This window comes from Rhipicephalus microplus, unplaced genomic scaffold, assembly GCF_043290135.1.
Source record: "Rhipicephalus microplus isolate Deutch F79 unplaced genomic scaffold, USDA_Rmic scaffold_261, whole genome shotgun sequence".
NCBI lineage: Eukaryota > Metazoa > Arthropoda > Arachnida > Ixodida > Ixodidae > Rhipicephalus > Rhipicephalus microplus.
Genome location: NW_027464832.1, coordinates 16,131 through 24,054, shown reverse-complemented (window position 1 = coordinate 24,054; position 7,924 = coordinate 16,131). Strand labels below are relative to the sequence as shown.

Genomic DNA, 7,924 nt, shown 5'->3' with positions numbered 1-7,924 from the left:
AAATTGTGTTTGTCTTGCCACAAGACCGCTTCTGCCACGTCGCTCTCTTAATGCAACCTTTTGTATGTGCCCTCTATATACAGTTCTTGACGGCAGTCTTGATACGTACGCCACAAAGCGCCATTCGTTTCCGTGATATACTGTATGAGAGCTAAATCCAAACGATGCATAAATACGTTTGGCGTCACTTCCATTTTTTTCTGAGGTTGAAGACTACACAAACGCAGCTAAGTGGCTCAGCGTGCCAATGAGCCCAGCGAGTGGGCGGAGACGGCAACTTTTCATGTGCGAAACACTAACATAGCCAACATTTCAGCGGAGCGAGCCGCTTGCCCGGTCTTATCATCTCCTCAGCGAAGCGTGCGCTGCGCACGAGCGTGCTAGTGTTTTTTTTTTTTTTTCATGCAAACCATGTGTTCGATTGACAGTAACTTAAACCTGGAGAAACAGTTTCGCGGTTGTCTTCCTGAGCCGGCGCGAGACGCCAGCATGCCGCATGTTGCACGAGCATGCGCAGCGGAAGTGTCGATGGTGCCGCCGACGACGAAGCGGGGCATCGTGCGAATAAGAAATCCTCCGCATGCGGTGCGCTCCGATTAAACAAGCGGGGTATCGTTCAGTTTTAATACTAGATACTTTTAGCTGACCGGTTTTGTGCTCCGTTCCCTATTCCGCTCAAACGCTCGACGTTGCTAGAGCGCAATGGGTCGAGCCGAAAAAAAACTTTATTGCAGAAGAATTTAGGACCTCCCTGTCCCCCTGGGTCCCCACGTGACCTCACTACACTCAAACGTTCATGTGTAATAAGTTCATGACGCCGGCAGCCCGGCTGACTGCGAAATTTCTGCCTAGCCGGGTCCCAGGAGCATAGCAAGGTCTCCCAGTTCACCCAGCTTCGGAGTGACACCGGCCCGCCGGGAGGAGGAGAAAACGGACAGGCCAGGCCATGAGAACATAAGTTAGGTTTGTCCTCGGTGCATTGCACAGAGGGCAGGAAGGTGGCATGAGCTGGTAGTAGGAGACGAGGGAGGGGGTCGGTAAAGTCAACGCGCGTTTTCGGTTTCAGCCAAGCGTTATCAATCAACGCAATCGCGACGCCACCGGTGCATGAGAGTTGTTGTAATGGAAAATAAAAATTGTTATCTTGCGGCAATATAGTAAGTTCTTTTGTAAAACAGTGTGAAGTTATTCACTGTTTCACGCATGAGCATTTGTTTTTTTTTATTTTTCATCACCTTCTCTTGTAGCTGGACTACAATCGAAGCCTTCAAGGCAGCTCAAACGCCTTTCAAACGTCCTGTCCTTAGGCAGCGCATTCACCACGTTTCCTTGAGGCAAATCAAACTAAAGAGCTTTCTGAAAAGGTGGATGATTGGCTACTATTAAAAACTAAAATGTTACTATTGTTACAGAAAATCGCTTACTATTGAAGATTCACGAAGTCCCTTTGACGGAAGTACCAAAGAAGCATCTAGAGACGCTCTTTTTGATCCGAAGTGTCAGCTCTAGATTGCTTCGTAGAACTTCACCCAACATGTGCGGATTCTCGAAGGGATTGCTTGCGACGACTTTTCGGAGGAAGCACAGATCCTTGTTTGTCGTGAAGTGTCGTCGGTGCTTGTGTGTTCGCCGAACAGTCACTACGTTTCCCGAGCAGCGTGGACTCGTGGCACAAGAGGCTGCCATTTTGGTCGTTTCTCCTCGTCTCACATAATCCTGCCCTCGCTACGACGGTCCGCTCACACGATCAGCGCCTGACAGTCTAGCGCATGCGCATTGTTGCAACAACCGACTGACTGAGTGGAGTGGGAGGCGAAATACGGTCAGCTAAAAAATTGCCCGCCACTTCCCTCGGGGGAACACTGAGGAGGATGCGGAGCATATAATTGGTTAACGGGGTGTTAAAGTGCGACTTACTTGGGTCGATGGCTAAATTGGTTAACGTGGTTGTGAAATGGGGTGTTAAATTGCGACTTACTTGGGTCGATGGCTAAATTGGTTAACGTGGTTGTAGGAGGGGGTGTTAAATGAGTGAACACGTACACACGTATGCGAAAGGGCGGCGCTGGTCGAAGGGACGTCGATCATTGTGTTTGTGGATTCGTTGGAATTCATTTCACCGCGACCTTGGACGTCGACGCGCCGTACAAACCAACCGACGAGCGGCAACTGAGCGAGCGAGCACCGACCTTGAGTATATATACAGCGCGACGGCGCATGCACTATCAGCTGTCGAATGTTCCAGAAGGGGGAGAAGCGTGACGGCGCATACGCGCTACATTATACAGCTAGCGAATGTTCGTGAAGAGGAGAAGCGCACGCGGTGTGTAGAGGAGGAAGGGTGCACAGATGGTGGAGGAGTGAAGCGCGCGCGGTGTGTAGAGGAGGAAGGGATGCACAGATGGTGGAAGAAGGAGGAGGAAGCTTGCGGACGGCGCCGCACTACAAGCCTCGAGTATTAGATGCTCCGCATCTAAAACGCCTCCTCTTATTTTAGATGCGAAGAATCTTGTAAGCGAGCTTGATCCGGTGGCGTCAGCGCTCTTCTGCGAATGCACCTACTCTCTGTCTTTCCTCTCCTATGCTCCCCCTTTCTCACCTCGCAACACCGACGCAGGCAGCGTCTGCAAGCCTACTCTCGCTCCCCCTCTCGTTCCTCTAAGCTACCCTCCCAGCACTGTTGGTACCAACCGCCAGGAATACCAAGAAAACGAAACTCTCGCTGAACACAATGAGGCGCTGAAATGTCGATGCGCTTTTAGATGCGGAGCATCTAATACTCGAGGCTTGTAGCATAGAGAAATAAAAAAAGGTGAAGAGTGGACACTCCCATAGACCCCAGCGGCCCAATCGACTCTTGCACACCTAGTGGTTGATGAGAGCAAGTGGCGTGCGCTTCCGGTTTCGGTTTCACTGGCGCAAATTTTGAATTACTTTGCATAACCGACGTTTGGCTATGACGAAAGTTCATGATTTCAGACCACTATTCATCGCCCAAATGGATAGTTTTTGTAGGTCGTTTTGATTTAGCGATTCCCTGTTTTGTTTTGTTCAGTGGTTCGTGCGAATCGGTCGTGACGTAATTTTTATTTCGATTAAGTTATAATAAAAAGAGATGCAGGTAATGATAATTCACTACGGTTTTATTCATCGCGCTTGTGTTTTTCTTTTGGAACAAGTGATCAATGTATATATCAGTCAAAGAAACAGAGCATCCGCAATGTTTTATTCAAAGGCAAGGTAGAGTATGAGAATATAAAAAGCACAATATGACAAAGGTAGACAACAAATGCATCTCGCCTTACAAATAAATTGTAACAAATATTGTAACAAATACATAGAGAACACAGACAACGCACACATCGCTAGAGTTGGCAGAAGCCGAGAAGCTGGTGAAGTATGACACAACGGGCCAGTGGGTAAGTAAGGATCTATGGCAAAAACACAGCACACAATGCTGATGAAGAAGGAAGAAGTGACATATACACAGCAATGAAGTCGCGAATCACGCCTGGGCTTAACCGAAATAATGCATAGAAAAAAAGAGCGCACAGAAACCACACGACACAATATAGCAGAAAGGCAAAGGTACAGTGTGCTGGCTGTGCTTAAGAACAGCTAGTCCAAAATGAAAAAAAGCAGACTTGATGCCTGCTTGTCCTCAGAAAGGTAGGGCTTTGCAGCTTGCTCACTACGTGAAAGACAAACTTTATGCTACAACACTGGCAGGTCTTGTGGCTTTTGTTATGCGTCGCCTTCATCAAAAACTAAAGATCCCAAGTGATTTGCGTCTAGGTGTTGCTGTGACGCTTGCGAGCTAAAATAGATTGTAGTCATCACTTTATCCAGAATTGTGGACTTTAATTGGTGCTACGAGAGCGGTATTACAGGGCTAATAAATAGCAGAAGGAAACCACTTTGGCTCATTATTTTTCACAAAGGCTCTACATCGTACGTTATCACTCACAAGCTATATAAAAATAAAATGGCAGCGTCCGCAGCCCCATCAAACGCTACAAGTTTGGGTATTCTTTTGAAAATTTTGATGGGCAAGATGAGGAGGTTGATGAGAAGCTAAAATACGAAAAGCGTGATAACATGAACCGTGCCCACTTCATACTGTGTTCCTTACCCGCTCGAAGACATTTCAACAAGCGGTTTTGTTACCGATATATTACTTGAGCTGGAGAGATAAAACATACACAGTGACCAAGCGACCCACAGTAAAGTGTACAGTTCGCCCGTATTTGCTACAAAAAATACAGACAGGATACCCAACATTCTTTTTAAGGTTATGCAAATCACTTCGAGCGAATACACAGTGTTCGTACTCCTCATAGCGGGTAACCAAAACAATGAATGCAATGAAGGAGTGGTTAGTCCAGTTGAACTGAATATAAGCATATAAGACCATAATGAAGTCTGCTGTAACGAAGTAATAACATAACAAAGCTATTGCAGGATTCGGCTCAACTCGAATACTTTAGTGTAAACCCGCCGCTAATTGCTAACCTTTGAACTTTTCAAGCTGTATGCCCGAGATTGAAGACTGGAACCTAACCCTGTCTAAGTTTCGGTTCACAAAACGCACATGCCAACATAAACGAACCCGGCAAAACATTTTCAGAAACTTCGCGCGACACCCAGCAGAGCAGAAATGAAAATCGCCAACACTTGACAGATGGTGATACAAAACATCGCACACTTTAAGGTGATGTGCAGTGGCCTCAATTATGGCAAGAAAGTGAGATTCAAGTTGTTGTACGTATGCAAAAGCTGCTTCTGATGGCACAGTGAGATTCCCAAAAAGTTTGCTGGGGACGTGGTATGCTTTGAGCATTGTGAAATACTGGTGGGTACCCTTAAGCGTCTCACTGTCGTCTTTCAGTAACTGTGGGCAACTGCAACCATCACATGCATTCCGAAGGAAGTGTTTGATGAGAAAACCAGCTACATAATATGCAGCGGTGTCATCGATAATATGGGAGTGAATGTTTGTCGCAAGTTCAGAGAGATCGTCTAGAGCGGGAAAGTCGTCAGGCTGTGGCTGTGCACACTCCTCATTATCCACAAGAGACGCACTGGTAAGGGAGAATGGCGAGAGCTGCTCTTGGAGAAGGTCACATTCATCATCCTCAACATTTCCGTATTCTGACAGCTTGAAGAGTTTTCTTATGCAGATGTGCTTCAGGCCACAAATAAATTGTGCTACATTGGGGTTAGTGTTGCAACCCTGTTTTTGCCTAATGTGGCCAAATATGTTCTCCAAAGGGTCCTGTTGAAGCCTGCGTGTTAACAGGTATTCAAAATTGTAATTTTTGGAGAGGTCGTCCCATAGTTGACCAATTGCCTGAATTGTAATTTGCCAACCTACGATGGTTTGTGGTTGACGTCTGCCAACAAACTGCCATGATGCAATCCAGGAAAGCTGGCCTCGGAGGAAGTCAATCAGCTCTGAATCATTTTTCATGATTGCATGCCGCAGCTTTTGCGAAGTTCTTTTTTTACTCGAGCTGTTCAAGGCATCGAAAATCCTGTCCATACGATTACAAAATTGAGCTGTAGTGATGGCCGAGGCAGGCAGCACCTTCGCATACAGCAGTGCCGTGATAGCAATCGAAACTGATGCACTGAGGACCTGAGTTGCTCTGCTGACCTTCATATTAGAAAAAGGTTTCTGATGAACGTGCCGTTCAGTCAACTTTGGAGCCAATCGCAACCGCAACTCATGTGAGGATTGGTAAAGGCTTACAATGTGCGACCAGTTAACGATGTCATCCCCAATGTATAACTTGTGTGCTTGGACATTATTGCGCGTTGTTTTAATTAAATGCGGAACATCAAAAATGTAATATACCCGCTCACCATTAACTTCAAAAAAAGGCTTTGCTACAGTCACTCTTAGTTGGTTAGCGAGACTTACATTTGAACTGCCCTGGTCACAAATGACTGCTTTCACTGCAATATTAATGCTCCTAAGCTCCAAAATGAGTGACACCAGCAAGTTATGCATAACAGATGATGGTGTTGATGTGTGCCCTATAGTAAAAGCAATCGGTTGAACCCACTTTCTCGAAACACCAACAAGCAGAAAAACCAGTGCTCGATCAGCGATGGTTGAAGTGCGATGAGTGCCATCATCTGTAAAACCCTGGACAACGTCTCTTGAAGCATCATAGTACAAATTCTTTTTGAGAGCTATTTCGTCGAAAACTAAAGCGCACACTCAGTCCCGTTCATTCCAAGCATGAGTATTTGTTGCAATGGAAGTAAGGATTCCTGGAATTATGCCTGGAGTCATCTTTACATTAGTTAGCCACCTCCTTAATGAACGTCGGGAGGGCAAAGAAAAATATGGAGCCAGAAATCGGTATGCTCGCGGACCTCGGAAGTTTAAGTGAAGAGCGAATTTCTTGAACCACACGGGAAACCGCTTGCCCTTGCGTTTGGGCCTCAAGCGAACATGTGCAGAAAGAAGTTTAAAAACCTCCTCGGTGACGTGTGGTCGGATAACTTCAAGGGCCTTCGAAGTCGATGACGGTGCTTGGTGAGGCTGTCTCTGCAGTCTTTTGATAGTTTTCCGCTGTGCTGCTACTTTGGCTTGCAGATGTTTAATGGTTTGCTTGTACTTCATTGATGGAGACATTGTCGCTGGCACACAGGAACGCACTGCAATAAACAAAAAAATTGATGTAAAAGCGAAGAACAACTAATCCCATACGAGCACTTTTTTTGCTCTTTCAGACCCAAGGTGCACAACTTTGTGTGATACAAAGTTTTCGATTCCACTACCTAAAAACAAACCATTCACAATGTTGACAATGCACAAAAAAATGAAAATCACTGAGAGCCCACCCCTACATTTTGTAAGTGCACACGTATTGTCCTTTTGAGGATAGTTTCCTCAGAATGTCCTAAACATAAAATAGCACATTAAAAACTGCTGCAATAAAAGCATAGTCACCATTATCTCTAAGGCACTCAGGCGTGGAGCTGTTGGCGGAGACGTCTTCTGGAGGGTCTTGTGAAGCTTGTTCAGTGCCTCGGACAGTGCTGTCGGAACAATCTTGCGAGCGGCCTGCGGAAGTCTCTATATCAATCCACTCTGGTGTTGAAGTGAACATACAACTTACCGGCCACACAGGTTCCTTTTGTGACAGCTGAACGACCGGTTAAGGTTTTCTCCGGCAAGACGACATCAGCAAAAATTCTTTCACCAGCTACAAGGGAGCTGCCACCTGCAGAGGTTTGGTCAACAGTCAATTTGGGTAAAAAAAAAGAAATCGCGACACTGAACGCACCCTGTTCATCGGGGCACCTCAATGTGTGGAAGCCGCTTTTTGAAGCCTCTACCGCAGGTCCTGAAGAAATGAAATTACGACAATGTGTCAGTAAGAGGCTTAAAATAACACAAACTGAAGCTCATCCGCACCTTGCAGTGCAGCTTCTGCAGCCATGTCACAGTCACTACTTGAAGCGACGCTCAGAGAACCTGCATATATGTGCAGTTGGTACAAGTTACAAAGCTTGTAGCATGGGGAAACTTAAACAGCTCTTTCAAACGCATAAATTGGTCGAACGTGGAAGAAAAGAGACGGCACCAACTAGGAAACAAGTAATTTGTGATTTTTGGAATTATCAACAGTGGCAGCTTTCACTGATGAAAGGTATACGTACATGTGCACTCAGGCTTGAAGATAACGTGAAATAGCCCTTTAAAGTCTTTCAAAACAAGTTGCGCAGGTCCAGAGCATCAAAACATGACAGAAATGTAAAGCCGCTGTTAGGAAGGTAATAGCCCACAATTCACAGAATTTAAGACTTTCCAAGTGTTACTTCTGTAGTGAGGTTTCTCCATCGGCTACAAAGATCTTCACGGTTAACTGTCGCCACTGATTCAATACAAGTGGCTACTATTGCACAT

The 7,924-nt window shown here is 45.9% G+C and overlaps 1 long non-coding RNA gene across 2 annotated transcripts; it reads right to left on the bottom strand.

The window, feature by feature from the left end:
- Positions 1-3,125: 3,125 nt before the first annotated feature.
- LOC142792905 (uncharacterized) lies at positions 3,126-7,196 on the bottom strand. Of its 2 annotated transcripts, XR_012891294.1 has the most exons (3): positions 7,134-7,196; positions 6,965-7,078; positions 3,126-6,669 (listed from the first exon to the last, which is right to left on the bottom strand). It is a non-coding gene; the product is annotated as an uncharacterized LOC142792905 (long non-coding RNA). The 2 variants fall into 2 exon arrangements; XR_012891293.1 differs by having other exon boundaries at positions 6,965-7,163.
- Positions 7,197-7,924: the final 728 nt, after the last annotated feature.